Below are 11415 nucleotides of genomic sequence, written 5' to 3' on the forward strand. Positions count from 1 at the left end.
AGTTTTTTTTTCACCTCTAAAATTCCCCCCAAAAGGTGCTCTCTAGTCTTCAGATTTGATTTTGAAACATTCAAAAACCCCAAAAACAGTAGAAAACCTCTAGAAAAAAACTAAAAAAATTCAGAAATACTGTTTCATTGAAAATTTCCAGTTAACTTTGAATTTTAGCTTCTGAATTGCCTCACTTAGCCTATATTCTGTTTGCTGATACATTCCGGTGGTGCCTGGGTGTCTTTCGAGTGTGTTTGGGTCCAATTGAGGCTATTTTAGGCTGATTTTGTTGACTGTTGGTTTCAGAAGTTGTTTTGGGATTAGTTTTGAGTCTATTTGGGTTTCTGCAAGTGAATTTGGTCTACTATTGGTGCTGTTCTTCTCTGAAAATCATTCTGGGCTGCTCATTCTATTTTCTGAGCTGTTTTTGATCGTCAATTTACTACTGCTGTGACTTGTGGTTGATACTGTTATTTGCTGTGGCTGACCTCCTCTTCTTCTATTTTGTATCTCGACTTCCAGGTACTTTTCCAGCTTCATTTGATGTTGAAAGACTGAATCTGTGTGTATTGGTCAATTGAGGAAATGAAATCTAGATCATGGTAATTTGATGTCAATTTGTTCAATGTCGTGTTAATTTGAATTTAGTTGCACAATATTAGTAGTAGTAGTAGGGAATTGGATGATTGGAACACTTTTATAATTTGTGATAATTGAACTGTAATGGGACTGTTTGTGTTAGATATTAGCATTCTAGTTTATTAGTATATGAATGGACACGTAGGCCTGCTAATTTCATTTGATTCGTATATGGAATCTAGTCAGTCATGAGATGAATTTCTAGTAGCTAGTTCTGTACTCAATCAATAATGGAATTGTTCGAAACACTAAATGAACATATTAATGGACATGAAGGTTACAAATAGGCAATCAAGTTATTAGTTTATGCATCTGAGATTAGTCATATGTATTTATTTGAATCCATGGCTTTTGTGTTTATGTGTGTCTCGTTTGCTAGTGCTGAAAACGGAAGATAAATCTAGAATGGTAATATGGTGAGATTTGTGTTTTAAATTTGGAAAAGCAATCAAATCCTGGGTCTCTTCTATTCATATTTAGACTTTGAATTTCCCGCTCAAATTTGTGGTTCACCCGTTGGTTTACGAAGAAAACTGGGCCAAGCGGCAGCCCGGCTATAACAACGCCTAAGACTCAATATTGAGTCCCAAGGCTTACAAGACACGGATTTGGGCCTGCCATCAGGCCCAGGCCATAGGAAATCGGTGCCTAATTTAGAGATGAAACCAACGTGGGCTGATTACAAAGTAAAGTAGCTCTTAAACAATAATAATAAATTAGGACTCTTCTTATTATTAGAGACAAATTAGCTAGAAAATCATAGTTTACTTTAGGTTGGAACTTTAAATAATAAATGAGATGAGCCTCGCTAAACAAAAACACATAAATTGCGGGGCCCTCAGCAAATGTATACATAAAAATACTTAGAATTCGGGATGGGCCGTTTAGCGAATTTCACGGCTTTCCCCAAAGATAATAACACGCTAGCTACGTTAGGCGCGTATTTTAAATAATTTTACCTTCCTAAATACGGGTGCACATTTATGTGACCCAATTCCAAATCCCAACGAAGTCGAAATGTGTCAAAAATCGCGGGTGCATTTATGTGACGCGGTTCGAGACGTGTTTTCACGACGTTGCAATTTTCTTGAAATAATAATAATAAAAGCGGTTCAAAGTTAAAAAGCATAAGCTAAAACATGTTTTGAAATCAGATAAATAAGCCAAATATGACAGTTGAGCGACCGTGCTAGAACCACGGAACCCGGGAATGCCTAACACCTTCTTCCGGGTTAACAGAATTCCTTACTCGGATTTTTGGTTCGCGGACTGTTAACAGAGTCATAATTTCCTCGGTTCGGGATTCAACCGGTGACTTGGGACACCATTAATCTCCCAAGTGGCGACTCTGAAGTTTAATAATAAATCCCGTTCCGATTGTCCTTTAAGTGGAAAAACTCCTTTATGCCCTTGCGGGTGTAGTAAAAAAAGGAGGTGTGACAAGTACAGTCTGATACAATAAAGAGGGAGAAAAGCAATGCTGCGAACGCCGGCAGCTACCTTGCTAAACTCCGATGAATCAGCCTCCGATCAACCAATAACTGCTACCGGGTTCAGAAAATACCTGAATCTGCACACAAGGTGCAGGGAGTAAAGTGAGTACTTCCAACTCAGTGAGTAATAATCATAAATAAAGACCGAGTGGTAATTAAACACGAAAAGTGCATCAACATGACGTATAGAAGCAGTTCAAAAACCAGTAAGAAAGCAATGAAGCTGTAAAATCCCTTAAAACATCTTAGCTCAGTTTAAACTTCTTTGAAAATGACTTCTTCAACAGTTAAGCAATTGACTACAGAACAACTAGTGCAGATAAGTACAAGAATCCGCCCCTCGGGCATAAATACACAATCCTTTTCGTAGGTTAAAAACTTCAGTTTAAAAGAAAGATTATTTAAAATATTTGTTCAACATTTCCAATAGAGGCTCGGTCTAAAGATGAGTGAAAGCAGTAATTAAATCACCATATTCAATGGAAACTCACTTTAAAGAGGAGTGAAAACAGTAAATTCATAACTACCCCTCAGGCAAAACATCACTATTGTACAAGTATATATCTATATATAGCCCCCCGCGCAAGCCTCTTAGTCACTCATGACTCAACTCTTACCAATCAGCGCTCAACTCAGCATTCACACTCAATAGGTACCATATAGTAACCGTTGCGTCGTGTAGCCCGATCCATATATCGCTGCGGCGTGCAGCCCGATCCATATATATAGTCGACAGCGCTCACTGGGGGTGTGCAGACTCCGGAGGGGCTCCTACCTATATATTGTTGCGGCGTGCAGCCCGATCCATAAATATGAAACCCTCACATCCAGGCCCTCGGCCTCTCTCAGTCATTGACCTCACTATCAGACCCTCGGTCTATCTCAGTCATTAACCTCACAATCAGACCCTCGGTCTATCAGTAAATCAGGGAACTCAACCCAAATAGTTTTTCATATTTTTAAGAAGTAAAGTGATAAAACCAGATTTAAATAATAAACAGGTAAAACATGACTGAGGTTATGCTTTCAAACGAATAGAGTGAGGAAAAATAGTAAAAATGCGCCTAAGGGTATCAACAGGTCTGCACAAGGCCCCAAACATGGCATACAACCCAAATTATAATATAATTCTCTAAAATATGGAATATCATAAGATTTCAATTCAAATACGCGACTTAACAGTCCTACAGGACGGACCCACCCACAATCCCCAATAGTGCACGACCCCACGCTCGTCATCAAGCGTGTGCCTCACCTCAATATAGCACTACGATGTGCAATCCGGGGTTTCAAACCCTCAGAACATCATTTACAACCATTACTCACCTCGATGCGGTCCAAGCTCTAGCCCGCGATGCCTTTGTCCGCGCGAATCAACCTCCGGATGCTCCAAATCTAGCCACAATCAGACGAGAGCATCAAAATATGCTAAGGGAACGAAGCCCAAGCGAAAACAATCAATAAAGGGCACAAATCTCGAAATTACCAAAACCCGACCCCCGAGCCCATGTCTCGAAACTCAAAAATTTTCACATCAATAGATTCTTCATCTCCCCACGAGTTCATACATATCAAGAATACTAAAATCAGAGTCCAAATCACCCCTCAAATCCTCATTCATAGGCCTCTTAAACTGAAACCCTAATCCCCAATTTTTCTTCCTTAATCTCCAATAAAACCATGATTAAACAATGGAAAAATGATCTTAAACCCAAATAAATAAGCTTAGGGAACTTACCCAATTGATATCCTTTGATTCCCCTTGGAATCCTATGCCTTAGCCTCTTTCCCGTCTTCAAAAATGATGAACTTGGCAAAATTTCGCGAAGAAGACAATATATACCTTCTGACCAGGGATTTTCGCATCTGCGATCTCTTAACCGCTTCTGCGGTACCGCATATGCGGCCAGATCGCCGCTTCTGCGGTCTCTCACTTAAAAGCCCAAGTCGCTTCTGCGCTCAGCCTTCCGCACCTGCGACTCCGCAGGTACGGTCCGACACCGCATCTGCGGTTCCTGGAAATTTCTCAAAAATCTGCTTCTGCGGCTCCTCCCCCCGCACGTGCAGCGCCGCACCTGCGGTCACCAGTCCGCAGGTGCAAAATATCTGAAACAACAAATTCAGCAGCTGCAACAAAATTCCAACTTCTCCGTTAACCATCCGAAATCACCCCGAGGCCCCCGGGACCTCGACCAACAGAACCAACATATCCTAATACCTTATTCAAACTTGTTCCAATCATTAAAACACCTTAAACAACATCAAATCACCCAGAACACATCGGATTCAAGCCAAACTTTTCTAAAATCTTCCGAATTTCGCTTTCGATCAAAAATCCAACCAAACCACGTCCGAATGACCTGAAATTTTTCACACACATCTCAAATGACACAACCAAGCTACTGCCACTCTCGGAATCCCATTCCGACCCTCATATAAAAATCTCGCCTACCAACCGGAAATCGCCAAAATCTCAATTTTGCCAATTCAAGCCTAAACCTTCCACGGACTTCCAAAATGCATTCCGATCATGCTCCTAAGTCCCAAATCACCTAACAGAGCTAACCAAATCATAAAAATTCCGGTCCGAGATCATATACAAGCAAGTCAAATATTGGTCAAACCTTTCAAATTTCATGCTTCAAACTGAGAACTGTTCTTCCAAATTCATTCCGATTACCCTGAAAATCAAAACCAACGATTCATATAAGTCATAATACATTACACGGGGCAAGTCACGCCCGAGAACTGGCGAGCAAAGTACAAAAGCTCAAAACGACCGGTCGGGTCGTTACATCCTCCCCCACTTAAACATACTATTCGTCCTCGAACATGCCCAGAGTTGTTTCAAAAGCCAACCAATCGCCAAATAACCTTACCATGCATATACCCGGGGGTGATCCCACATCACCCTATCTCATATTGGTCCGATAACACATTGTAACTGAAATTTCACAATCCAATCTAGCCCATGAACCATAGAACCACATTTCCACTTCTGAAATCATTAATACGATTAGAATCTCACATTTATACTGTGAATAAGTTCGAACTAGCTGTAACAAACCATATCTGTAACCTCAGGTGCAATTACATGATATACCACATAACCAAACGCTTGCAGCGATAACTTCTAATCATAACGTCCGCACACAACAACCGAATACTGATAGAAACCTCTTATCAACTAAGTTCTCATTCAAACACTTTCATGCCCTGCCAATGATAAATGAAACACGTAATAAACCATAACCTTTCCTTAGATCAACCATTCATGAAGACACTTCTCCTTTGGCAAGGACCATAGCAAATTTCTGAGTCGAACCTCGATATTTATTCCTCCCAACATGCTGAAATCGAATCCGTTGTATTCATTAAAGATCCCAATGATCTTATCTAATTCCAACACAACTACTCTGGCGACATGACACCTCAATACAGACTAAAGTCACAACTTCCCAACACGCGCACCGATAAGCAACAGTCCGAACATATCAAACCATGAAAATGACTCAATTGAAAGAGCGGAACCTCAAGCTCCCCATGCTCGAAATAGACAACCACGCGCAATTTGACGTCTGGAACCAAAGCAAGTCATCATCCCCACGGTGAAGCAAACAACATACATCACACAACCCGAAAGGACATAACCGATACGCCATCCGCCGAGCATTATCCAATACCCTTCCCGCTCGACTTCCACTATGAAACCTCTATAGAACCGCACCATACGTGCTTGTAATCACAAACTATAACACCTCGCAACACAGAAAGGTAACTCATAGATCTCTCCAGATTACTAATAAGCTCAATAACAATCGAACCAACACATCCCTCAACAATATAATTCGGAGCCAACCAAGTCGGCTCAAGTTAGAACACGCATCCACATTGGCCTGCCAACGAACTCCTTATCAAGGAAATCCTGAAGCTGCTCCTTCAACTCCTTTAACTCTGCCGGTGCCATACGATACGGTGCCCGACCACAAGAACACATCCGAAAAGTCCCTCACCACCGGAACTGAATCAATGGTAGGAGTCTCCACACTAACATCTATCACGAAAGCCCAAATAGGAAAAACGATCCTTCCCAGCGATCCACTGGGTCTTCGAAATATAACACCACCCTACTAAGAACATAACCCGTCGAACCTCGCCACTCTATCCGTGGCATCCCCGGCATAACCAACATCGCCGCCTTAACGCAATAGCTCGGAATGACACAACACTGAGACAACCAGTCCATACCCAATATCACATCCAAAATCCAATGTACCAAGCAACAAAGATCCCCTCAGGTCTCCAAACCCCGATAGTCACCACACAGTGCCGATACACACGACCCATAACCACAATAGAGACTGAATATGAGAACTCCCAGTCTCCAACTCCATATAGCGCACAAATCACCATACCTGATCCCAATTCCGCCGTCCGAATACATACCACTTCTCTAATACCCGATCCTTCCACGAGAGGTATTCTAACATTCTTCTGTACCACCAAGCAACCCGAATATCAGCGGTCGATCTACAAGAAAGTGCCGCAATACTAATGAAGTACCATCAACTTAATCACATTGCCCTTTTTCTGAAACATAAACCCTCGTCAAATTACCTCCAACTAGCAATACCGTTTCATTATTCATCTGAAGATCCTTTCCCTAATCATCTGAAGCTCATTTCTCTAATTATCTGAAACTGCCCGCTGCCTAAGAATTTTATGGCCTTCCATTCAGAACTGAACCATAACCTTACACACGTAATTCTCAATCCTCCACACATACCACATATACCAATCCATCCTAAAATAATCATGAGAACTTCATATCCCTTCCGAGCCACAAGCAACTATGTACTCAACTAACTAAGAACTTTCCATTGATCCCATTCAGAAGAAAATCACTACACATCCCCTGCTCCTCATGCCAGCAGAAAATATACATCTCTAGCCACGGTAGCAATCAACAAGAACTCTCCAACTCCCCTTTGTACGAACAAGCCTGTCTGGATTGAATCCTCCTAGCTCAACCAACCTACGCAGGCCACTAAAACCCAAGGGCATTACCGCGAAATTCCTGCAGAAACTCATTACCTCGTAAACACCCAAAGAACTAATCATATATTTACCATACCGATCTGGCCTACTACCAAGCTATCCCATCTATCCGAGCTCCCTTCTGATTTACCTTCACTTGATACTCCTTCTTGTATGACATCACATTTCCTCAACCCAACTTACCACACGAGACCCAAGCATAATACCATACGACCTAAGGCTCACAACCCGCCGAATACTCTTTTAAATATTCCCAAAAGTACCACATTCAAGATACCTACCCTGGAAGGACTTACTGCGAACCCAAAGCCATTACCTTCACCTTCCCGATTCTGATATATAGAATCCCATAACTAATATAGAAAATACCACAAGTCTTGCCATCTTCCACTAAAAACTCAGTTTCTAGCCACAAGTGCAACTTGAAAGCCTCCAATTATTGCATGCAAAATTTTGAACACAATGGAACCAGTCTCTAGAGTCATCCACTCTACTCAAACCGCAGTTAGATTGATTAAACGAACCGAACAACTTGTGCTTCATTAGCACTCTGACCCGCAGAATGTAACCTCATTCCAATATAACCAAGCAACTTCTTGCCCTATGCATCGAGCATTCCTTACCAACAACAACTCAAGCCATCCCCCGATTCTTATACACCCATAAAGCATAACATAACCTTTATTGAGATTTCCTTTACTCGAGCCATAACTGATTCACAAATACGCCTCGAACTGGAACTATTATAGCACATAACCGTGCAATCAACTATTCAATGGAAGACTCCCCCACTTGGCTCGAAGCCATAGATCAAAACATACACCATAATTCATAACGCATATACTTTATTGCTGTCATAATACCATAGTGAGATTTACTCAACCCTTCATAAGCTCGTGGAACACAGACCATCTAGTACTTCATATCTTCTGCAAATCTCGCATTTACTCTCGTAGCAATTAGACCCACTCTCTTTAGTGACCCAAATTACATTCACACATATATTTCACTTGTAAATGGGATCTTTTAACCGACAACATAAGGATCAAACAACTCCAGAACACTTCGCAGGAGATAACCCACATGCTTCGCCTTAAACTAACATTTATATATATACCTTCCACCATCATAACCATTACGCAGTCACTTAGACCTCCTGAGTCTAAACTCATACCGTAACATGAAATTTACTTCACTCCCAACTAGGAAACATGAAAAGATTCTTCACACACCCCTAACTCGGGGCTATACATCCAATCACAGTGGAAATCAAACACCTAATAGATCATCTATCCTCCAGCAGACCCTTCTCGTCGCTTCCAAGTCATATGATCACATCCCGCAGTCATAACATACTCATCGCATAGCCATTCGGCCATCACTTCTACTATCAGGGACACTATCGAACATAAAATTTCAAAAACATGGCTCTTATAATCAGCACCTAGGTGCTCAAGATATAGGTAAAAATTCCAACCTCGAGTCCTCCAGACTGGCCCAACATCAGTACACAGAGATCACATCTCGCCCCACAATCAGGGAATCACAAGCCATCGATGCACATCTGATACTGAGCGCTCGTTCGCGCATACGAATGCGTGGAAGGAGTTCAAAGAGTTATATTTCAAGCTAAATCAAGTACACACGATAAGAATTTCAAGAATATGGAGTTTTCCTAAAGGTTCTGCAGCCTCTGGAGGATAAATACAGACGTCTCTGTACCGATCCGCGAGACTCTGCTAAACCTGCTCATGACTCGTGAGACCTATGTAACCTAGGCTCTGATACCAACTTGTCACGACCCTAAACCCAGACCCGGTCGTGATGGCGCCTCTCGTGAAGACAAGGCCAGCTGACATATTTCCAATTCAAAGTTAAACAGCTAAATAATAGTAAAACAGTATAAAACATGATTTAATAATACTAAGTAGCAGATAATATCGTAACATTGCGGAAGTACAACCCAAACACAGCCCAAATTGAGGTGTCACTAGTCATGAGCACCTATTAAGGTCTAAATACAACCGACAAAGTCTGAAATGTACTAAGTACAGACTGATAGAATAAAGAGGGAGAAAAGCAATGCTGCGAACGCCGACAGCTACCTTGCTAAACTCCGATGAATCTGCCTCCGATCAACCAATACCTACTACCGGGTTCAGGAAATACCTAAATCTGCACACAAGGTGCAGGGAGTAAAGTGAGTACTTCCAACTCAGTGAGTAATAATCATAAATAAAGACTGAGTGGTAAGGAAACACGAAAAGAGCATCAACATGCCGTATAGAAGCAATTCAAAAACCAGTAAGAAAGCAATGAAGCTGTAAAATCCCTTAAAACATCTTAGCTCAGTTTAAACTTCTTTGAAAATGACTTCTTCAACAGTTATGCAATTGAGCACAGAACAACTAGTGCAGATAAGTACAGAAATCCTCCCCTCGGGCACAAATACACAATCCTTTTCGTAGCTTAAAAACTTCAGTTTAAATGAAAGATTACTTAAAACATTTGTTCAACATTTCCAATAGAGGCTCGGTCTAAAGATGAGTGAAAGCAGTGATTAAATCACCATATTCAATGGAAACTCACTTTAAAGAGGAGTGAAAACAGTAAATTCATAACTAGCCCCTCAGGCAAAACATCACTCATGTACATGTATATATCTATATATAGCCCCTCGGGCAAGCCTCTTAGTCACTCGTGACTCAACTCTTACCAATCAGTGCTAACACTCAACACTCACACTTAATAGGTACCATATAGTAACTGCTGCGGCGTGCAGCCCGATCCATATATATAGTCGACTGCCTTCACTGGGGGTGTGCAGACTCCGAAGGGTCTCCTACAGCCCAAGCGCTATATCGCTGCGGCGTGCAGCACGATCCATATATATATATATATATATATATATATATATATATATATATATATATTATATTGTTGCGGCGTGCAGCCCGATCCATAAATATGAAACCCTCACATCCAGGCCCTCGGCCTCTCTCAGTCATTGACCTCACTATCAATCCCTCGGTTTATCTCAGTCATTAACCTCACAATCAGACCCTTGGTCTATCAGTAAATCAGGGAATTCATCCCAAACAGTTTTTCCTATTTTTAAGAAGTAAAGTGATAAAACCAGATTTAAACAATAAACAGGTAAAACATGACTGAGGTTATGCTTTCAAACGAATAGAGTGAGTAAAAATAGTAAAAATGCCCCTAAGGGTCTCAACAGGTCGGCATAAGGCCCCAAACATGGCATACAACCCAAATTATAATATAAATCTCTAAAATATGGAATATCATAAGATTTTAATTCAAATAGGCGACTTAACAGTCGTACGAGATGGACCCAGCCACAATCCCCAATAGTGCATGACCCCACGCTTGTCATCAAGCGTGTGCCTCACCTCAATATAGCACTACGATGTGCAATCCGGGGTTTCAAACCCTCAGAACATCATTTACAACCATTACTCACCTCGATCCGGTCCAAGCTCTAGCCCGCGATGCCTTTGCCCGCACGAATCGACCTCCGGATGCTCCAAATCTAGCCACAATCAGACGAGGACATCAAAATATGCTAAGGAAACGAAGCCCAAGCGAAAATAATCAATAAAGGGCACAAATCTCGAAATTATCAAAACCCGACCCCCAGGCCCACGTCTCGTAACCAGAAATTTTCACATCAATAGATTCCTCATCTCCCCACGAGTTAATACATATCAAGAATACTAAAATCGGAGTCCAAATCACCCCTCAAATCCTCATTCAAAGGCCTCTTAAACTCAAGCCCTAATCCCTAATTTTTCTTCCTTAATCTCCACTAAAACCATGGTTAAACAATGGAAAAATGATCTTAAGCCCAAATAAATAAGCTTAGGGAACAACTCATATCCTTTGATTCCCCTTGGAATCCTATGCCTTAGCCTCTTTCCCGTCTTAAAAAAAGATGAACTTAGCAAAATTGCGCGAAGAAGACAATATATACCTTTTGACCAGGGATTTTCGCATCTGCGATCCCTTAACCGCTTCTGCGGTACCGCATATGAGGCCAAACCGCCGCTTCTGCGGTCTCTCACTTAAAAGCCCAAGTCGCTTCTGCGCTTATCCTTCCGCACCTGCGACTCCGCAGGTGCGGTCCAACACCGCATCTGCGATTCCTGGAAATCTCTCAAAAATCCGCTTCTGTGGCTCCTCCGCCCGCACGTGCGGCACCGCACCTGTCACCAGT

Source organism: Nicotiana attenuata, chromosome 3 (genome assembly GCF_001879085.1).
Source record: "Nicotiana attenuata strain UT chromosome 3, NIATTr2, whole genome shotgun sequence".
Taxonomy (NCBI): Eukaryota; Viridiplantae; Streptophyta; class Magnoliopsida; order Solanales; family Solanaceae; genus Nicotiana; species Nicotiana attenuata.